General features: G+C 42.9%; 1 protein-coding gene across 2 annotated transcripts in view; it reads left to right on the top strand.

Moving 5' to 3' along the window:
* The first annotated feature begins 2,265 nt into the window (after nucleotides 1-2,265).
* Nucleotides 2,266-15,629, top strand: part of PRLR (prolactin receptor) — a 175,316-nt gene continuing 161,952 nt past the window's right edge. The window contains 1 exon segment of one of the 2 annotated variants that reach the window (NM_001159791.1): nucleotides 2,266-2,516. The gene's annotated coding sequence lies outside the window, so the exon portion shown is untranslated. 2 annotated transcript variants of the gene reach the window in all.

Below are 15,629 nucleotides of genomic sequence, written 5' to 3'. Positions count from 1 at the left end.
CATATGCTATCACCATTATTATTCCTTTGACTAGATTTTTGAGGCACATGCTACTGTGTCCAATTTACAGTGAGAAACCAAGAATAGCAAGGACCCAACCCAGTGCCAGTGCTGGGCTCTTCCTCTGCGTCAGGCTGAGAAGCAAGGTCTTGGAGGAAGTAAACGGATATGGGGCCCAGGACTCAGGTGGGGAGTCAACTAAGACAGAGATGCAGAAATGAACTAGAGGAGGACATCAGTAAAGAAGCTGTGAAGCTGGAGCACATCAGTGCATAGAGAGAAGGAGATAGTAAAAGAACCACTGTGGGGCAGAAAGGGAAAATATAGCGGCTCAGTGCGGATTTCATCATCTCAGGAAAGCTGGGGCAAGGTAACTCACTGACCATGAGTACCCGTGGCTTTGTGACAGTGCCTGTGTGCTACACAACAGAGCAGAAAGCAAGCCCTGCCCTTCTTACCAGTGAGGTATGGCTTAGCCACGCAACGACCAGTCTGTAAGCCAGGAGTACAGACAAGCCGAGCTGCCTGAAGCTGAGCGGGAACCACAAGGAGGAAATGCCAAGTCCCTGCCTTCTAAGAGCTGACAGTCTGGAGTTACCCAGAGTGATTTTCAATTTCACTAACTGTTAAAATAGTCTGATTAGAACAACTATTGTAGAACTGAGTGACCCTTTGCTTTGCAAAGGTCATATAGAAATATTCTGCCACTGAGGATCTCATGTCGCCCAGTGGTTCTGAAAATAAATAGAAGTTGCGTACCTTCATGGACACCCATGAATGAAAGTAAATATACCCTAATCATCACAGGAAGCATGTGCAGTCTGCATGTGAAAGATGCATCTCCCATCAGCTAACAGAACCAGGTGGAGTCTATGTTTTAACAAGGACATGTTGTTGATCGGGAAGCATTAGGTTATTATGCCTATGTAGTTGCTTCTGGGATTCCAGTCCAAAAGGATCACCAAAGCATCATGGGATTTTCAATGGCTTCTTGCGGCTTGGCAAATGCCCACTGCTAACTGTGATTTCCCAGTTTTCCAGAGTGGCAGTCAAATCAAAGGGGAAAGCCTCATGTTTCAATAACTTAAAAAAAAAAAACAAAAAAAACGGCCAGGGGCGGTGGCTCACGCCTGTAATCCCAGCACTTCAGGAGGCTGAGGTGGGCGGATCATGAGGTCAGGAAATCAAGACCATCCTGGCTAACACGGTGAAACCCCATCTCTACTAAAAATACAAAAAACTAGCCGGACATGGTGGCACGCGCCTGTAATCCCACCTACTCAGGAGGCTGAAGCAGGATAATTGCTTGAATCCAGGAGGCAGAGGTTCCAGTGAGCCGAGATGGTGCCACTGCAATCCAGCCTGAGCGATAGAGCGAGACTCTGTCTCAAAAAAAAAAAAAAAACCCTCAATAACCCTGGTTTAAAGTATTTCCTTGGTGGCCCTCTGGGTTGTGTAACAATCGGATGCATTAATTATTATGGCATCAAATGACACCAGCAACATACATAGTCAGAAATAACTATTTGATTCAGGCAGGTGCTATTATTTGTTTCAGTACTGTTAAATGTCGGGTTTTTGTTTTTGCAAGAGAAAAGGCGGTTGTGTGTGGTTTCAAGAAAAAGAAAAGTCAGAACAACATGCAGCCCATTAGAAAAGATAAATTCTGCATTTGTGGAAAACAACAGAAGTGGGGCTATTTAGACACCACCAATATTTATGTATTATATTCATATGGCAGAGAATAAACACAGCACCCTGGAAGTTTGCGCTCTGGGTATTAAAAAAAGAAAAAGAAAGAAAGCAAAACCTTAGGTCACTGACTATCTTCTTTTGCTCCTTTCTATCTGACTCCTCAGGCAAGGTGCAATTCAAATCCCTGGAGAACCTCTCAAATATTGTCAAGCTGCTGTTCAATGTTACTCAGAAATAAGGAAAGAAATTTGACACGGAGACACTCCACATCTTGGCTGCCTGGAAAAATATCATCTTTGAGGTCATTCAACTCACTAAGTCATTTTTATTATTGTTTTGTCTGTCTATTTTCTGGTACAGTCTCAATGAAAGATGTGTGGCCCTAATCATGCAAAACCGATCTGGGGGGAATCAGTTGTTTCTTCACGTCTTCGCAGGATTCCAGCTCCCCCAACTACCTCCGTCGCCTTGTAAAACTGGCAGGCTCTGGACGTTTTGCATGCTGAAGAAAATCACTGTTTTGCCTCCAGCAAGGAACATAAATGTTGCAACACTGACTCCTCCTCTCATGAAGAAAGAGTGAACAAGTGCACCGAGTTGAGCTTCTTCTCACAGAGCCACCGGGCTGGGGACCGTGGAGCTGAGTCTGAAATCCCCAGACGCCGGTTTTCTGGGCTGGGCTTTCTGCCTTACTCACTCGTTCTCCCTCTTTCTGGATTTTACCGACCGTTCGCGAAACAGCTTTCCACACAATGGAGCTTCACGTCCTCGTGCAGGAAGTGCTCATCGACTGATGTGGCAGACTTTGCTCCCCGGCAAAAGTGAGTACCCATGGCGAGCTGAGGCCGCCTCCGACGGCGCGCGGCAGGGGCGGCGCGGGCGGCCGCTGTCCGAGAGGCGGGTTCGAGGCCCGCGTGCTGAAGGGGAGCGCGGGACCGCCGGCGCGGGCTGCTGGAGAGAACGCCAGCCAGGAGCCAGACCCCGCAGCCGGCGGGGAAGCCCGGGATCCGCCCGCCTCCCGCCCGGATGTCCCTTCTCAGAGGGGCTAAAAAATACTCTTAAGGTGCTTTGCCTCCACCACTGCCCCCAACCCCAGCTTTTACAAACTGCACTTGGCTCGCATTCGCCTTTGTCAAAGGCATCTTCACCTGTATCCTTGAGCATGAGTTTCGGCGTTGATTGTGGGATTCTCAGAATGCAAATTATTTGCGTCAAAATAAAAAGAAAAGAAAAAAAGAGCGGGGAGGGGGAAGGGGCGCAGACAGGTGATGTGATGAGAGCCGGTCTCGAGACTCTCCCATCAGCAGCAGCCGCCGCCGCAGCAGCCTCGCGGGCATCCGGCGGGGAAAGTTTAGGGTTAGCAATGCTGACCCGAAAGGTGTTGCTCCTCCCAAAAGTCAGCGAGGGTAGGGGCTGATGAGCAGCCTCCGGGCCGGAAGCCGGAGCTGGACGGAGGCACCTAGGCAGAGGAATTGCAGCCCGGGAGGAAGCTGGAAGGAGAGCCCGCTGGAGGAGGGAGGAGGGAAGGGAAGGGGAGTTGGTTAAAGTCAGGCAAACTCAGGTAACTGGAGGGCCGGCCCGAGTGCTGCGGCAGGGGAAGGCAAGGGCTGGAGTTCTGGCTCTTTGAGTAGAAAACTATCCTTTTAGTGACCTCTACCTGTATCCTGGGGAAGCAACCCACACTGCCCTAAGAACAAGCAACATAGGAGATTCTATGACTGGACTTGAAAATGGTTGCAAAACATTATTATTAGCCTGGAGGGATCACTTTTTCTTCATTTGTCAAGTTGACCGGGAAAGATTTCCCACCTGAAATCGTGCTTCACTTGACCAGGGAAGTGCTGCTAATCCCAGTCCTGACCATCAGCTGTGCAAACTCCGGCAAGATACTTACCCTCTCAGGGCTTCGTTTTTTATCTGCAAAGTTTAGGGAATTAATTATTTATATATATATATATAAATGTTTAATGAGGTGGAAGTGCTGAATAGTGCAAGAGAGGAGCAGATGAAAATATTAATTTCAGTGGTTCTTAAAAATTATGGGTGATAGGTCCTTTTGAGAATTAGCTTTGAGTCCTCTTCCTGGGGGAAAATGCATATGGCATGTACATAAAATTTTACATGCAATCCCTGAGGGTTTGTGGATACTCCCTGAAAGCCATGCCTGAATCCCAGGTGACAATCCCTTGTTCCTCCTCCTGTATCAAGACCACCCAGCCAACTCCTTGCTGCCGGTTGGGCTGACTGTGGGAGTAATCCACAGCCTTCTTGGGGGTCTGGAGTCAGCCACGCTGCTGAAGGAGGCAGCTCTGCTGTCATGGGTGAGCTCCCCACATGCTCTCTCCAGAGCTCTACCAGCCTCTGACTCCAGGGGACCCCTCCTCACAACTCTTTTTAATGACTCTTCTAAGGCGACAGTCCTTACCCCTAGAATTTTCAGTCCCACCAACCCTGGAGAGCCATCTAAAGAGGATTGCTGTCTGAATCAGAGTGCTCTTCAGGTCACCTAGCTGGATGGCAGGGAGGCCAAGGCTTTGTTTGGAAATGAAGCACTCTTTGCTCCCTGAGGCATCGTATGAGTAGGCAGCCGTATTCTTTTGAACCTCTGTACTTTGCCTTTAGAGGACTAAGGACTCAGATCTCTGGGGACCCTGGGTGTTCCACTAGCAGTGCCAGCAAGGCACATCAGAAAACATACAGGGCTTTGGAGCTCAACAGACTGGGCTTCAGGTCTTGACTCCCACACTGAGCAAGCCTCTGAGTTTTCCTGAGCTTCACTTTTCCTATCAGCACAATGAAAATAATGCTGCTTTTTTTTTTTTTTTTTTGGCATGGTTGTTGGGAGAATGGAAATACTATGAATGATGCCTAGCCCATAGTCAATGATAAACTGTTTTTATTAATATTAATGTGGCACCATAAGTAAGTGTTCAATAGTCTCATGCTTTTTAGAACAGCTTTCTCTCTCTCTCCTATGGGGCTTACATTAGTAGAAGAATAAGTAAAATTAGTTCTGGTCTAGTTATGCTCAGAAAGCAGTGGTGGGCTCAGAATACAGAGTCAGACTGGCTGTTCCAATTGTGCAGTGTCAAGCAGAGCACTATGTATTGCCGGCAAGTAAAATATGACCAGACCGGCATGGATACTTGACCTGTCTCTCAGTTCTCTTTTGACCCATAGTCTTGAGTACAAAACAGCCAGAGCTGTGCCTGCAGCTAAAAACAGCCAGGCATGGAAAGAAGTGTTGTGGCTGGGTCCATCTTCAGAAACTGTAGAGAGAAATGTCTCCATTGTCATCTTTCACAGTTTGGCACAGATGTAGCCAACTCAGCATGTACTCTCTCTCCATGGGGTCCTGGTGCCTCCATTGCAAGTGGTCAGATGATGTAGCACTGAAAGAAGGAAACATCGGAAACTTAAAAGGAAATTGGATATCCACAGAGTAGCCAAAGATCTATCAGTATACATTGGTGAGGTATTCCTGCATGCAAAGATAGCAATATTGATGCCTACTATTTACTGAGCCTTTAAGATGTGCTAAACACTTTCACACATTTCCTCAATTAATTCTCATAGCAAGATTGCAGAGTAAGAGTTATCATTTAAAGTTTTACCAGTAAAGAAACTGAAACATAGAAATGTACATACACCCCCCACCCCACACCCCGCATCTGCCTAGCTCAGGAAATGCAGAACCAGGATCCAAGCCCAGGTCTGTCTGACTTTGGCACCCACTCTTTTTTCACTACCCAGTGTTCGCAAGCTCCCCAATATCAGACACTTGCATCAGCCAACTGGATTAAGATTCTTCTAAAAGGCAGGAATAGCCAAATCTAGTGGGTGCTTTTAAGCGGTGTGAACATGTGCTTGGCTTCTGATACATATTAACAGGTAGCAACAACAAGATCACCTATGGGAGAATAATATTCCTGACCCTTCCCAAGCCCAGCCATTAGACTCAAGATTGGCAATACCCAACATTAGCAGGTGAGGCTGGCTCTCTGTCACTGACTTCCTTGGTAATCCTTTTAGTTAAACAGAGCTCTGGAATGTTCATTCTCTACCACCTTTAGAATCAGAACACCACTTACCTTTGCCTCCCTGTGCTGAGCACGTTTTCATTCATTTATTCGACAAACATTTGCTGAGCTCTGTTTTGTGCTGGGCACTTGACGACACAGTGGGGAATGAGACACACAGGATCCCAGCCCTTGTGGAGCATCTGTGCCAGAGAGAGTGACAGAAAATAGTCGGGTGAACAAATACATAAATAAAATCATTTCAGGCACTGATAAATGCTATGAAGAAAATAGAGGCTGAAGGCTAGAGAGTGACAGGATGTGGGAGCAACATTCAACAGGGAAGTCAGAGAAGACTGCCATACAAAGGATACCCTTGAACTTAAACCCGCATTTTCAAAAAGGGAGCCAGCCCTGTGAAAGTCTAGGGAAAGGGCTACCTTAGCAGAACTCTCAAGAGAAAGTTCTTAAATTGGAGTAAATGAAGCAGTAAAGCTTAAAGTCTGAAGATGGGCCCTTTAGAAGTTGAGTTATATATAGGGGGAATTATTGTTTGAATGCCTACTATACTATTCCAGGCTGTGCTGTGTACTCTGTTTATCTTCCCAATAATCTGGTGAGTTAGCTATTTTTGTTTTTATTTTACAGTTGAAGAAACCAAGAGTCATCAAGGTTAAGGAGCTAGTCCAAGGTTATGAAGCTGGTATTTGAATCCCTTAGTCTATTTCACTCCAAAGCCCACAACTATTTGCTAACACAGCATGTGGCCTTTGAGATAATGTCTTTTGGAGACAGTGAGGGAGCCGATAGAAGGAGAATATCAAAAGTATATTAAGTAGCTGAATGCTGACAATGATTTGTATTTGATGTCCCAAATTCCAGTTAGTGTACCTACAACTGAACTGTCCAATACAGTAGCCACTAGCCACGTGTGCCTATTGAGCACTTGAAATGTGGCTATTTCATATTGAGATGTACTGTAAATGTACAATGCACCCCAGATTTTTAAGACCTAGTATTCCCCCAAAAAAGTAAACTGTCTTGGCCGGGCGTGGTGGCTCATGTCTGTAATCCAAGCACTTTAGGAGGCCGAGGCGGGTGGATTGCCTGAGCTCAGGAGTTTGAGACCAGCCTGGGGAACACGGTGAAACCCCGTCTCTATTAAAAATGCAAAAATTAGGCAGGCATGGCGGTGGGCGCCTGTAATCCCAGCTACTTGGGAGGCTGAGGCAGGAGAGTCTCTTGAACCTGGGAGGCGGAGCTTGCAGTGAGCCAAGATTGCACCATTGCACTCCAGCCTGGGTGAAAGAGTGAGACTCCGTCTCAAACGAAAACAAAAACAAAAGTAAACTGTCTCAATTTTTATATTGATTGTATGTTGAAATGATAATATTTTAGATATATTAGTTTAAATAAAATATATTAAAATTAATTTTACCTTTTTCCTTTAATGTGGCTTAATAGAAATGTTTAAATCGCATATATGACTCACATTATATTTCCGTTGAATGGCACTGATCTAGACTAATAAGTTGACAAATACATGATAGGACCTTTTTCCCCCTTCTTCCAAACGTGACTTCTTCCTCTATTCTTGTGTCAGGCTCCTTCTCATCTGTCCCCATATTCAGTTATGTGGTGAAGCACAAGAGAAAAGAGGTCCCTCTTCCTTCTCCCCCAGCCTCATGCTGCTGGTTGGCAGGTGATCATTTGAAGTCCACTATACCACATCACTTTGGGATCTGATAAAATAGACTCAGTGATTATATTCATCACCAAGACCAATCCTCTCACTCAGGTAAATCTCAAGAGGCTTTCAAATGTCCTACAACGAAAGGGTCATTTTAAATCTGGATTTAAAGTTTTACCTTTAAATCACTTCCTAGTACATTGTCTTTGTAGTTTTGGGCGCTTTGTAAAATCAGACGAGGAGACAACTAGAGCTTCATGTTTTTGTGCAAAGCTCATTAAATAAGTAATCTCATGCAGTAATAAATGTTTCTCCCTGTCCTCTTGCTTTAAACAGCATGAACAAAAAGTAGTCCCAGTTGCCAGAAGGGCTACTCCAGGGGCATCACAAAAGACCAACTTCGGTTTCTTTTGTCCACTAGCTAAAGTGGCCCTCAAATACGTCAATGAAATAAAGATAGAATTTTTTTCCTGCAGTTTCATTTATTTCAAAAAAAAGAGCAGTCAGATTCTGGTATTGCTGGAGAAAGCCTCTGAAGAGCAAAGATCTGGATTCTGCTTTTGTCTACTCTACTGGTTTGCATGTTACCCTCTCTCTCCCTTTTTTCCCCCAACTTTCTCCCTTACTTCGTGTAGTAAGTTTGGTGTTGATGAGATAATGCCACAAAAAATGGTAATGGTGAAATGTGCTGTACAAATTGGCCATGGTTATGATTGATAACCTGAATACAAATGGCATCTCTAGACATGTGCCTGCAAGGAGGAGTTGCCTTTATGTAGCTGGAGCAAAACATTATGTAAGATTCTCTTGGAATAACATTTGTTCATTTCCACTTGAAATCCAAATCTGGGGGAAATGGCAGTAAAGAAGCTGACAAGAATGAATCTTAGTGCATCTGTCACTGGTAGACTGAGTTCTTTCTCTAGTCTGTATAGGTTCCAGAGAGAGAACACCCAATTGAAAAAGGACAAGCTGGTTTTATTTACTGGCCAGAAATGGAAAATGAGAGACCTCTTGCTCTAAAAAGTCATCTTCTCCCCAGCTGTGGGAAGCTGCAGGATTGTGACGAGTTAGATGTGGGGCGGGGAGCTATGTAAACACATGCAGGGAGGAAGTACAGAGGCACAGACACAGATAAACATGCTTCTCCATGCATCCTATGGAGAGAAAATGGCGACAGTTTTCTTCTAGGGGTGGGGAGCCCAGCATTGTAACGCTATGTTAATGACCTAAACGGAACAAGGGGTAGCCAGTTCTGGTTTGCACTGGTTTCCTGCAGGCCTCTTATATTTGGCAAAGGATCACCAAGCTCCTGTGACATCCCAGGCCATCTGGAGTTCTTTAAGCAAGAGTATCTATAGATAAAGAAACTAGGGAAGATAACAATTTAAGAAAATAATGAGCTTTCCCAGCTATTTCTCTAGGGCTGCCCTAGTAATATTTCTACATCAACAGCAACACATATTTTTCAGCATTGTGTAAGCCAGGAAATCTATGCTAGACTCCATGGGGAAAATAGAAGAATAAAACATGGTTCTTGCTCTGGAGGAGCATAGTTCCTAGTTGGGAAGGTGGACAGAAACATAAAAGACCAGTAGCATGTAAAGAACATTTTCTAAGTGTTACATAAATGATGCAAACAAAGTTTTGCAATTCTGGAGGGCAGCATACCCATAACCTCTAAGGTACATTAAGAAAGACCAAGTAGAAAATGGGCATTGAGGGCTGGAAGCCTAAAGACACATGGAGAGAAGGAGAGAGCCACCTCAAATAAGAAAAAATGCACAGTGGCGTGGTAGTGGAAATGTGCATGGGTTCGGGGGTGCGTGATTTGGGAAAGAACAGTTGGCTTAATCCAGTGGCTCCAGATCTGAGCTTTACATCAGAATCACCTGGGAAGCTTTTAAAAATTACAAATGCCTCAGCCCCACTCCAGAGCTTCCATTTAATTGGTTTAAGACTGGGGCCTGGTCTCAGTGGTGTTTCTGATTGATTTTGTTTTGTTTTTGTTTCTGTCTCAATTTCCCAGAATATTCTAATGTGAAGTCAGAGTTAAGAATCACTGAGCAAAACCCAAGATTTGTATATCATAATCATGGGACATAAAATGAAAGAAGTAATCTTTTAAAGGAGATTAAATGGACAACCAAGAGTGTGACCTTTAATTTGTAGAAATTGTATATACACGCACATTTGTATGTAGTCTTTTAAATTCACAGATAATTCCTCATGGTGATTCTGTCTACTTGAATGATGTGGCTGAAAGCCTCTGTAACCAGCTGTCTACTCTTTTCCTCTGTGTACTTTGGGGGTGTCCTATAGTGCCTAAGTGGAGCACAATGGGTATCTCACAGGTGCTTGTTTCTACCAGGCTTTTTGTAATCATTGCCAAGGGCTTTATTATCATGCCTAATAGTGCCCACAGTAGCTATTTTATAAGCATCTACAATCTTCCCTCACCTCTCCAAATTTACAAATTGAGAAATGGAATTTAATTACTTGCCTTGGGCCAGGAGACTAGCTGGTGATGAAGGTGAAATGAGAATTCTCAGGGAGGTGAAATTAGAATTTCCAGCCACTGAATTCCACATACCTTATTAAACTCCCAAAGTGAGTCTACCCACTCTTCTGTTGGTGTTAGAATGTTATTTCTTACATGAATGAATCAGTGTCACAGATCAGTAGGTGAAGATGACTGGTTTCCCTAAGCTGCCAACACTGTGATTATCTGAGTGTCAATGACCCATAGGCAGTCACAGTGGTCACGAGAGCCCCGTTCCTGATGCCTGGGAGCTCTCAGTCTAGCGAAGTTTGGCCTTGCATATTTATAGTTTATCCACTCTAACATCTGGGAAGTGAAGACTCTGGTTGCTATTCCGCTGCTCCTAGCCCCACACTTTACGGCTGTTCTGATTTCTCTTCTCTGAAGCTCTTGTTCACTGAAAGGATATCAGCTTTTTGCTACACCCCTGAGAAAAGAGGAGAAAGCCCAGCATTTTAAACAGCTGCTTTTTTTTTTTTTTTTGGATGGAGTCTTGCTCTGTCTCCAGGCTGGAGTGCAGTGGCGCGATCTCGGCTCACTGCAACCTCTGCCTCCCGGGTTCAAGCTAGTCTCCTGCCTCAGCCTCCTGAGTAGCTGGGACTACAGGCATGCACCACCAAGCCCAGCTAATTTTTGTATTTTTAGTAGAGACGGGGTTTCACCATGTTGGCCAGGATGGTCTCAATCTCTTGACCTCCTGATGTGCCCGCCTTGGCCTCCCAAAGTGCTGGGATTATAGGCATGAGCCATCGCACCCGGCCAACAGCTACATTTTAAAGAATCCTCTATATGTGTTGGGAGCTTCTGGGTTCACTGCCCATGGTGAGACTGGGGGTGGGGACAGAGGTTCTTCTCAAGGATAGTGTGGGGAAAAAGCCAGAGTCTTGGCAATACAGCCTCTTTAGACAAAAAGATAGGTCAATTTGTACCATTCCCAAATGGTTGGGTTTTCTTTTCTCTGTCTCCAAATCCATTACTGATTTAAAACAATTTCCAAAAGCTTTAGCAATAGCAAAAATCAAGCCTCCTAAACAGTGTTGCTCCACACTGACTGCACGTGAGAATCACCTAGGGAGCTTTAAAAACAACTCAAAGACTCACTGAATCAATATTCTGGGAAGGGGCCTGGACATTCGTATTTATTTACAGTTCTCCAGGTTTATAATGTGCATCCAGGTCTAAGAGCTACTACTGGTAAGCTATGATCCAAATCTTAATTACTTATTTATATTTCTTCTTTTGCCTTGTTTTAGAGTCTCATGGCCCAGAAAACCATCAAACTATATTTTTATTGAGTAGCAATTTCATCATTCTGTTCTTTAAAAAACATGATTTGAGCATAATTTAAGTTTGCTACTTCTATAGAGAGACCTCACACTCAGTAGCCTCATGACTAAAATTTTCTGTGTGCAATTTAGAAATCAGATTGCCAGAAGCTTGCTAATTAATTATGAGATTGAAAGATAAAGGTTAAGCTTTCCTGACACCTATATATTAGATTTCCCAATTGCTATGTTAATCTTTAGTTAACCAAGACTTGCTTTCTTGTCTCAGCCATTTTAAAGCCAATTAACTCCGTTCCTGTTCACACCCTTATTAAAAATATAATTACAGCAGTAGTCTCCAGGGACTGTCATTGGGTAGGCTTTACCAAGGTAAATTAGCCAAGAAATAACTAGGCTGTGTAACACCCTCTCAGACCCTGGAAATCATTTTGGTTGCAGAAGCTACTTAGTATCAGAGTAGGCTGGGGTACTCATAAATTTGGATTTGGAAAAAGCCAATTCCAAGTCATCCAAAATGTGGAAGAATCTGTGATTTCGAGAATGATTCTGGAATCAGTTTTCCAGGGTCCAGCCAAGTCTGATACACCAATCCTCAGAAGGTTGTATTAATAATAAAAAGAAACCAGGTTTTTGTATTAGATTTGATGGAAGAGGTTGGGGGACAGAAGATGATGTAGCATTTTGTTTCCTGGGGTGCTGAGATTGTGGGATTAGGGAAAATAAGAAAAAAGATTGCAGGGGAGAAGGATGGACAGAGGCCTCCTGTTAGTCAAGTATCATGGGCATCAGAATTTCTTTATTCACTCAACTAATGTTTACGGAGGTTCTCCTTTGTTCCAAGGACCCATTATAGGAGCTGGAGGTAGAAGGATGAAGTTCCTACTCTAGTGTAGTTTACATCCCAGTAAGAGGAAACAGATATCCACACTAAAAACAAACAATAAATAAAACCCAATAAATTAGTCAGTACTATGAAAAAAATGCAATGAAGTGAAGGGAATAGAGTTTGCTGAGGGCTGCTTTCAATAGCTTGTACGAGTTGCACTGTCTGAGGAGGTGGCCTTCAAGCTAACACATCAATACTAAAAAGAAAAGCATGCCGAGAGCTGGCAGAAAGAAGGCTTCAGGCAGAAAGAACAGCAAAAGTCCTAAGACTGGAAAAGGTCTGAGTTGTTCAGGAAACAGAAAGGAGACCATTGTGGCTGGACCCGAGGTAAGAAGCAATGAGGGACAGGTTGGAAAAGACCAAGGAGGGCCCAAGGTCATGGGATGGAGTTAGGCTGTTAAGTGCTTTTAGAGCCTAACATCCTAACTCATTGGGAGGTTTTCAGCAGGGAAGGAACATGGTTGGCATTGCCTTTGAGAGCTCTTCCCAGCTTCTGTGTGGAGAATGGCTTGAAGACTGAAAGCAGAGGGTTCCTAGGAGGCTGATCGGAAGTACAAGCAAGAGGGAAGGGTGGATCATGCTAAGGTGACAGCAAGCAAGGTGGAAGAGGTGTTGGATTCAGGATGGAATTTGGAGGTACGGCCAGCATGGCTTTCAGATAGAGGGGACCAGCGAAAGTGCTGGAAAACCTAGTCCTGTTCAAGATGATTGTTCCTGCCCTACCCTTGTTTTAGACCCCTTGTTTTGAACCAAAACAGAATAATATCTAGTGCTATTTTAAAACATTAGGAATTTTAACCTTAACTTGTTTAAGCAGAGCAAAACAAATCCCTGACTGGGGAGAAACTTCTGTTTTCTGCTTTTGCCTCTTAACCATAAAAATTTCATCCTGTCTCCTAAGACTATTCTGATGGCTTTTGTTGTTTTTGATTACTGTGCTTTTCGTAAGTGCTGGAAAGGTCACATTCGCATTTCTAGTTTATCTCTTTTCTGAGTGTTTTGACACTTTGGCTGTGTTTACCAAGGCCTTCTTGCTGTCAGACATTTACATGGGGCTTTCTACAGTTGGTCAGTTTCTCCGTATAAATGCTAATATAATCGCAAGCATTTAGTGGGCACTGACTATATGCAAGGCCTTGTTTTAAGAATTTCATGTTTTAACTCATTTAGTCCTTCCAGCCATCCTTTATAATAAAAAGTGTGTACTCTTATTATCATTTTATAGATGAGGAAACTGAGGCAAAAAAAGAGGTTAAGTCATATGCCCAAGATCATACAGCTGGTAAGTAGTAAAGCCGGGTTTTGAACTAAATCTGTCTGTAGAGCTCTGGGTTCCTAGCCACTATGTTGTGCCACTTTTCTACATAATTGAAACTGCCACCTTCAGAAGTAGACTTGTTTCTCCTGCAAAAACCCCAAGGTACCACTAGGAGACACTAAAACTGGGCCAGGCTTCCAGGAGTGGGACTGGTGGGGAGATGGCATAATCTAGAGGCTGAATGATCCAACCCCACTCCAGGAAGGCCTCACATCTAAACCACCTGCCATCTGCCATGGTGGGAGGATAAACCACCCCCCACCCCGCCGCCAACAGGGCACTGGCTGGTAAAAGTTGCCAATACCAGAGGAGTCTTGATGAAATGCCCTCTCTTTTCCTCAGACTCTTTCTGCCTACTATTCATAGTTTCTGTGTCGTACCCACCCACCTGCCACTTATCAAAGACTGAAGAAACCAAAATTGTTCAACAAGCCATGAAGCAAATTCTAATTGCTCCCTATGGCCATCTGAGGCTGGCCTTTGGAAACTTAAAAAAAATATTAAAAAAGGATAGAGAGTCATATTAATTTATTTGTTACCACATTATTTGCTTTAAAATTTTGATGGCTTCTCTCCAGTGTTTTATTAGTAGAAGAGAAATAAGCCTAGGAAACACAATATTTCATTTGTCTTCTCTACCTTTCACTGCATATCTACCTTGGTTTCTCAATAACTAGCATGAAAGTAACAGACCTTCCTTCCTTCCTAATGATAGTAGCAACAATGGATTTAGCAGAATTGAAGTTTATATAAGGAAGTGCATTAAGATTTTAACTTAAGTAGTGAATTCTTCAGCAATGGCTATAAAGACAGTAATTGTGATGATTTGTCTTCTATATTATATGCTTAAACTAGTTATATATTTTAATTATATAAGAGGCAATTTTTTTGCTCCAGTTTCCATAGGGTAATTTTCAACAGAGATTAACATGCGTTCATTGGAAGTGTTGAATTTACTTAATCAAATCATCAATTTGTTTATTCAACTTTAATTTAAAAAAAATGTTATTTTAAAATATTATATGATACGTGTCAGGTATTTCTTACGGTTAACTTCCAAATTTAAAACTGCAAAGAAAACAGAAATCCATATATATATTTGCAGTAAACTATACTCAATTTTGGAAGATTGCAGTGGCAACATCAGTTAATTAAAGTTTGATTTCAAATCTTTGCATATTCTCCAAATAACTCAGAATCCTACAAAAAGCTAAATGTTTAAAAAAATTTATCTTCAAACCAATAATGTAAATTTCTTCTTTACTGGGATGATTTTGGTTAAATATTTAGCAGAAAGTAAGGGTGAATATATATTTGATATAGGTATATCCTAATCTAAAATCAAGTCACTTAAAGATCACAGCAATCACAGTTATGTGATCACAGGGATGAGTCTCTCACCTCTCTCAGGGTTTGATTCAGTGAGTTTTATTTTTCTCTTAGCAACTTTTCTTATTTTACTTTTCAAAGGACATCATTGAAACCATAATAGTGTTCATATCTGTGACTTTTAAATTTTTATTTATTTTTATGCATGGTTTAAAATTCATTTAGTTCATTTAAAATTCAAAGATACAAAAGAGCATTCATAAAAATATGTCCCCCTCTCCTGTCCTCCAGCCTTTACAAAAATATGCCATATATATGAATGTGGGCCAAATACTCTTTTAAAGTTATCTCTCACGCGAGATGCTATGACTGTGTGAAGCTGGAGCCTACAGACTATTGCTGATCCCCCAGTAGTAGTAGCAGTGACCCTTTAGTGGCCCTGGAGCTTCCTTTCTAAACTCAAGTGTATTATTTAATGTGGCTATTTAGGGATGAACAGCAGTATTTTCAGAGAAAAGTATAGAAGAACAGATGAAATCACACAAGATGCACACATCTGGGTATTGGTGGGCATGTACTTTCAGCAGTGAGTTTACAAATAATCTAGATAGAGTTAAGTATCAGGTTTAAGAGTCCTAGGATCTAAGCCTGCACGGGTTCAGTCTTCTACAGGAACTTGGGAATGTTGGGGTTCACTTATGCCCCCAATGCTGGCATGTACACCCACTTTCAGGAGACTGGAGGTATAAGTTCCTCTCTGCGTTTGTCTCAGGTCATCACAGGCCTCAGAAGTTTCTCAGCAGAAAAGGATTGCATGGGTTGGATGTCCAGAAGGATACGTGGAGTTAAACATCATTGGAGATA

Source organism: Pongo abelii, chromosome 4 (assembly GCF_028885655.2).
Source record: "Pongo abelii isolate AG06213 chromosome 4, NHGRI_mPonAbe1-v2.0_pri, whole genome shotgun sequence".
NCBI classification, from domain to species: domain Eukaryota; kingdom Metazoa; phylum Chordata; class Mammalia; order Primates; family Hominidae; genus Pongo; species Pongo abelii.
This window is presented reverse-complemented; position numbering and strand designations above follow the sequence as displayed.